At 42.9% G+C, this 7132-nt stretch overlaps 1 non-coding gene across 1 annotated transcript; it reads right to left on the bottom strand.

Moving 5' to 3' along the window:
- Window positions 1-2005: 2005 nt before the first annotated feature.
- Trnat-ugu (transfer RNA threonine (anticodon UGU)) lies at window positions 2006-2080 on the bottom strand. Its single transcript has one exon. It is a non-coding gene; the product is annotated as a tRNA-Thr (tRNA).
- Window positions 2081-7132: the final 5052 nt, after the last annotated feature.

Genomic DNA, 7132 nt, shown 5'->3' on the forward strand with positions numbered 1-7132 from the left:
TCCTGGCGTAATTAGGACTTTTTGCTCTGTTTGCACGATCTTTTCCATAGCCTCCTTCCCCACATCGCAAGGTATGCGTGAATGGTACAGCACTCATACTAGGCACTTGAGCTTGTCACTGTGTATTGGATTAACACATGCTGACTAGCATATTCGACAATGATCTTCACTGTGGCGAGGTGATAACATAGTGCTACTGTTTTCTATTCTGGAGAAGTAATAAACTCTAACACAGCTGGCAGCTCTTCTCACATCCTATGTAGGGCAGCCAGAAACTGCCTCAGAGGCAAATGGGTGGGTGTTAATTGTCCAAGCACTGCGTGGTGTATGGCTTCCGGTAATTCCAGTAACTCCACTTTCTCAATGTGGGCATCTCCTACACTGTCGGCGAGTGTGCATAACAGCCTTCCCGCAGCCAGCCAGGTATCCAATAAGTCAAACTGGGTCTGTATTGTACGTAAATCCCTGTTCGCCGAGCTAGTGGCTCCTTACACATAGCTTGTTAGTTTTACCGTTAACCGCTATAGCATTTTGGTACTTTTCGGGACTCATTGTTCTAGTCTTGTCAGCTGCATTGTGTGTCATTTGACCAGGGTTTTGGTACTCCCTGCCTCTCTCTGCACTTGTACTAATGTGTCGTTGAACTAATATTCCTGAAACAGGAAATAAAATGCTTTACGTGTAGGATGAGATATTGCTGTAATGCCTCTATCGACTTTTTTCACAAATTTTCCCCCAACTGTTCTTTGGTATGGCGAAATAATCCTGCTGCTGGATAACAATCCTGATCATGTCACTGTTATCAAACGTCGTCCAAGCAAAAGTTTTAAATCGGAAGTGTTACTGACTTATGTTTTGTTCATTAGATTTGACTGTGGCAGTTATAATGAGTGACGACATTGTGCGGTGGAAGCCCAGCGATTTAAGGAGTTGATAGTTCTTTGGTGTTAACTCATTGTGTTTCTATTGTGAAGTGGTGTGCAGCTGGTTGCATGCGTTGTTTTATGATGTATTCCCATCCTGCTTCAGGTGAAAACATGATGATTTCTGCACTGCGGAAGTCGATGAGACGCCCTTCTTGGTCAACAATACTGAGCCTGAGATGCTCTAATGGCTGAACAGTCACTGGGAGGTATATGGCATTGGTTGGTGTCTCAAAGGTTTTATATCCTGGGCCAACTTCAGACGTGGAAAATAATTAATAGAAGGCTTTGTTCTGTCTTAAGCTAACTTTGGTCCATAGATGGAATTTGGAACATTTTTACCAGTGCAGACACCTGGTGATGACAGTGAGAGCAACTCATGGGACAGAGATTGACCATGTGCCACTTTACAACAGTGGGGAAAACTCACGAGTGCTTAAGTCAGGGGAGTGCAGTAGGTGGTATAGCACTTAGCAGCCCCATCAGTAAAACAAATTAGTAACAACTTGTGCTGTAAGTTCTTGAGCGTTGTCCTGCGAAATGATGGTCAGGTCGTGCAAAAAGTGTCATCACTTCTGTCTCTATGCTGTTCATTTTTGGAACACAACCTACGATCAGCTTAGAGACAGAAGTGACGACAGTTTCTGCAGGAACTGACCATCATTTTGCAGAACAATGCTCAAGCACGTACAGTGCAAGCTGTTACTGATTCGTTTGACTGATGGGGCTGCTAAGTGCTGTACCACCTACTGCACTTCCCTAAGCCCTAGTGAGTTCAACTCGATTTCTAAACTGAAGGAATCACTTCACGGCATTCGCTTCAGAACTGCTACAGATTCGTCGGGCAATAGACCGCGCCGCTCGAACTGTCAACACAACTGGCACTGCTAAGAGTGTCCTACGATTTCCACATCTTTGGCAACGGGTGATACACAACGCTGGTGACTATTTTGAGGGTCAGTAAAACTTCGAAACACGTACCTATTTTCTACAAACTGTAAATAAATAAAATGATAATTAAATAGACACCCTATCTGCAAGTAGGCGTTGATATACTTTATTGGGGACATGTTGAAAATGTGTGCCCCGACCGGGACTCGAACCCGGGATCTCCTGCTTACATGGCAGACGCTCTATCCATCTGAGCCACCGCGGGCACAGAGGATAGTGCGTCTGCAGGGACTTATCCCTTGCACGCTCCCCGTGAGATCCACATTCCCAACATGTCCACAACACTACATTCGTAGTGCGCCTAATAGATGTTTGCCCATCATACTCATTACTCGTGGCAGATTAATCTACCAAGTCCCGTACGAGTTCGGGCATAGTGTGTGCGTTCGCACAAGAAGGTCAAAGGCCGGGAACCCATATTTTTAACTATATATGACGGTAGTATCTGTTCCCGAAAGAACAGTTACCGTCAATGACCATGCAGCTTTGCTAGAAATGAAATGATAATTAAATAGACACCCTAGCTGCAAGCAGGCGTTGATATACTTTATTGGGGACATGTTGAAAATGTGTGCCCCGACCGGGACTCGAACCCGGAAAATATGGGTTCTCGGCCTTTGACCTTCTTGTGCGAACGCACACACTATGCCCGAACTCGTACGGGACTTGTCGTTCGAGTTAGAGTTCGCCCTTTATTTCAGATGCTTTTGGTGTCAATATTGTGGTTTTAATTACTCAGCAGACATTACTGTGAATCCACTATTGATTAACCTTTCGATGCACTTCACTTGTGAAACAATGTAATACATATAATAAGTGTCAAGATATAGGAGTTGGACAAATATATGAAAGCATCAAAAACACAACACATTACCATGTCCAATACGGTGTAGGAAACCTGTTTGAATTCAAAACAGCTTCCACTGTGTGGTTTCCGAGGGAATCTTATACCACTGTTCCTGCAAAATAAGGTGGATAGCGATCACGCACTCTTCTTTCCAAAGTAGACCACAAATGCTAAATGATATTGAGATCTCGTGACTATGGTGGTCAGGGGTGACGCGATATTTCATCCTTGTGGTCACAAAAACAGTTTCGAAAGATACGAGCTGTTTGAACAGGGGCCGTGTCGTCTTGGAACACAGCATCACTATTGTGGAACAAGCATTGTCCATGGAATATACCCGATCAGCCAAAATGTCACATGATCCTTGGCAGAAATTCAACTTTGCCGAGTAACCATGGGTTTCATGGAATGACAGGCTGTAGCTACTCAAATCATCACCGAAATCCCGCCATGTTTCCGTCTTGTGACGTAAACTCGGCCAGAAGTTGGAAATAGGGTGAAACAAGACTCATCCGACCAAGTGACTTTCTTTCATTGCTCCACGGTCAAGGCTTATGGTTTCGGCACCAAGTTTTCCTGTTACCAATACTTGCATCACTGATGAGTGGGTTTGAAATTCCAGCTCGCACTGGGATTCCGTGCTTATAGAGCGCCGTTCGTGTTGTTTTGATGGCGTCGTGAGTGCGACATTCAGTTCTGTAATTACTTTTGCAGCTGCCGTACTCATATTTTTCGTCACAATCCTCTTCCATCACCGTGGGTCATGGTCACTCAACACACACTCTCATCAAATCAAATGGTTCAAATGGCTCTGAGCACTATGGGACTTAACATCTGAGGACATCAGTCCATTAGACTGAAGCACCTAGAACCGCTCGGCCACACCGGCCGGCCGCACTCTCATCCATGTTGGACTTAGCGGGTGACGTTTTTCCCCTTTCCCTGTATGCGGGGCCGGCCAGAGTGGCCGAGCGGTTCTAGGCGCTACAGTCTGGAGCCGCGTGACCGCTACGGTCGTAGGTAGGAATCCTGCCTCGGGCATGGATGTCTGTGATGTCCTTAGGTTAGTTAGGTTTAAGTAGTTCTAAGTTCTAGGCGACTGATGACCTCAGAAGTTAAGTCCCATAGTGCTCAGAGCCATTTGAACCATTTGAACCTGTATGACGTATAAATCTTCGACAGAGTGCCCCTTGAAATGTGAAACAATTCGGGTTCCCTGGGTTACGGAAATACCCATCATAGGAGCTCCAACAATTTGCCCACGTTCGATTTCACTTAGCTTCAACAAAATGCGTTCATAAGTACACAGCAGTGAAGGAAACAAAAGAAAAATTTGGAGTAGGTATTAAAATCCATGGAGAAGAAATAAAAACTTTGAGGTTCGCCGATGACATTGTAATTCTGTCAGAGACAGCAAAGGACTTGGAAGAGCAGTTGAACGGAATGGACAGTGTCTTGAAAGGAGGATATAAGATGAACATCAACAAAAGGAAAACGAGGATAATGGAATATAGTCGAATTAAATCTGGTGATGCTGAGGGAATTAGATTAGGAAATGAGACACTTAAAGTAGTAAAGCAGTTTTGCTATTTGGGGAGCAAAATAACTGATGATGGTCGAAGTAGAGACTGCCAATGGCAAGGAAAGCGTTTCTGAAGAAGAGAAAATTGTTAACATCGAGTATAGATTTAAGTGTCAGGAAGTCGTTTCTGAAAGTATTTGTATGGAGCGTAGCCATGTATGGAAGTGAAACATGGACGATAACTAGTTTGGACAAGAAGAGAATAGAAGCTTTCGAAATGTGGTGCTACAGAAGAATGCTGAAGATTAGATGGGTAGATCATATAACTAATGAGGAGGTATTGAATAGGATTGGGGAGAAGAGAAGTTTGTGGCACAACTTGACTAGAAGAAGGGATCGTTTGGTAGGACAGGTTCTGAGGCATCAAGGGATCACCAATTTAGTATTGGAGGGCAGCGTGGAGGGTAAAAATCGTAGAGGGAGACCAAGAGATGAATTCACTTAGCAGATTCAGAAGGATATAGGTTGCAGTAGTTACTGGGAGATGACGGCTCAAATGGCTCTGAGCACTATGGGACTTAACATCTATGGTCATCAGTCCCCTAGAACTTAGAACTACTTAAACCTAACTAACCTAAGGACAGCACACAACACCCAGTCATCACGAGGCAGAGAAAATCCCTGACCCCGCCGGGAATCGAACCCGGGAACCCGGGCGTGGGAAGCGAGGGAGATGACGAAGCTTGCACAGGATAGAGTAGCATGGAGAGCTGCATCAAACCAGTCTCAGGACTGAAGACCACAATAACAACAACAAGTACACAGAACACTGTTCTGACTACGGCTGATACTTGTAATGTAATGAGGACATTGCACAGGTGCCATTCGTGATCAAATACAACAGCAACTTGGCTAGCATCTGCATCATTTACGTTCAAGGATGCATTTCTCGCAGTGAGTCCATATTTTTGACCAACCCCAGTATGGATATTTTGTGGTACTATAAAATTACGTTTTTTTTTTTTTTTTTCAAAAGCAACTGTGCATTAGAATGTAGTGTTATGAGGGACCTACAAAACGATACATTAAACAGTAACTTCAAGAAGATTGCTGCCAATTTAAGACGAGTATTCTTTTTCTATTATGACTTTTTTTCTGATGATTTTCGACACGAAGGACATAAACTCATCATGATGCACAATGATTCCTTCCCTTATGGAGAACCACCAGTTTTCAAACCGCATTACCCGTGAACAGAAGATGATAAAGCTTCCTTCGAAGAGAAAAAAAGTAAATCTGAAGTGTTACCTACATTTAATCTGTAGGACTTTATGACCTAAAGTGCACCAAATGAAGTGTCTACCGGGCACATCTAGCGATGTAAAATTTTAGAACTACATACGATTCGTCAGTTTCGAAGTATCATAATTACTAAAACGAGTAATGAAACACTAAACAATCGCTAATGAAGTCGCTATGTGAGACTAAGATGAAAATGTCACCATTTTGTTAGCCGTGTTGTCTCCTAAAATTCGACTGAGAAACAAATACGCTGTGGAAGGATCACGCTGGAAGAGAAAGTATCGCGTGTGATAGTTGCTTCGAGTGAACGACGCCTTTGCTCGCACTGTTAAGTTCTGTCGCCTTGTCATAGGATACATAACTGGTGACAGAACTTCCTCGGTAATTTTGTTTATGTCGCTTTTGCGTGTTGCTAGGTAGTATCCACTTCTGTATGGTTCCATATGCCCACTAGAAGCTCTGTCGCCTGGCAACCTGTTGCCACTGATAGTTGCTTCTCATGTGAAAGCAGCCTAGATACATCCCAAAGATTGCACCGGTGGTTTTTAAGCTGATTTGTGGTGCCAAGTATTATGAAAGCTCCGCTTATTTTCAGACATATTTCACACTATCACTGTTCTTGACAGTGTGTCTGCTTTTGATTGCTCCAATATTCTCATCTGTTGTATTTCTTGGGCTCCGAGACAAGTATTTTACCTGTTTATGGCAATGATCGTAAGTACTGATCGAAAATTGCTGAAACTGAAAAAAAATATTGAAAGTTCCACACACAGTAAACGATACTGTTGGGTAATACTTCGTTCAAGGATTTTGAGCCTCCTGTGCTACAAGTATAAAAAAATCACTTCTTACGCTGCCTCAGAATCACGTCAGTCTGTGGTTCTTACCCTATTTTTAATTCAAAATCAGAGGTTCATGTTTTGGTTTAGGAATAGTAAAGCGTATAGCGATATTGGTCGAAACACCATGATCAGATTTGGTACAAATAAGTACTCCACTCATACAGTTCTAATTGGTGGAGACTTCAATCTACCCTCGATCTGTTGGCGTAAATACATGTTCAAAGCCGGTGGTAGACAGAAAACATCTTCCGAAATTGTACTAAATGCTTTCTCTGAGAATTACTTTGAACAATTAGTTCATGAGCCCACACGAATTGTAAATTGTTGCGAAAACACACTTGACCTCTTAGCCACAAATAATCCTGATCTAACAGAGAGCGTCATGACGGATACAGGGATTAGTGAATACAAGGTCATTGTAGCGAGGCTCAAAACCATATCAACCATAACCAATAAAAAATAAACGCAAAATATATCTCTTTAAAACAGCAGATAAAAATTCGCTTGATGCCTTCCTAAGAGAGAGTCTCAATTCCTTCCAAGCTAATTATGTAAGTGTAGATCAGATATGGCTCAAATTCAAAGATACAGTATCGACAGCAATAGATATATTCATACCGTATAAGTTAATAAGAGACGGGACTGATCCACCATGGTACACAAAACACGTCAGAACACTGTTGCAGAATAAACGAAAAAAGCATGTCAAATTCAGAAGAACGCATAATCCCCAAGACTGGCTAAG

Source organism: Schistocerca cancellata, chromosome 4 (assembly GCF_023864275.1).
Source record: "Schistocerca cancellata isolate TAMUIC-IGC-003103 chromosome 4, iqSchCanc2.1, whole genome shotgun sequence".
Classification (NCBI taxonomy): domain Eukaryota; kingdom Metazoa; phylum Arthropoda; class Insecta; order Orthoptera; family Acrididae; genus Schistocerca; species Schistocerca cancellata.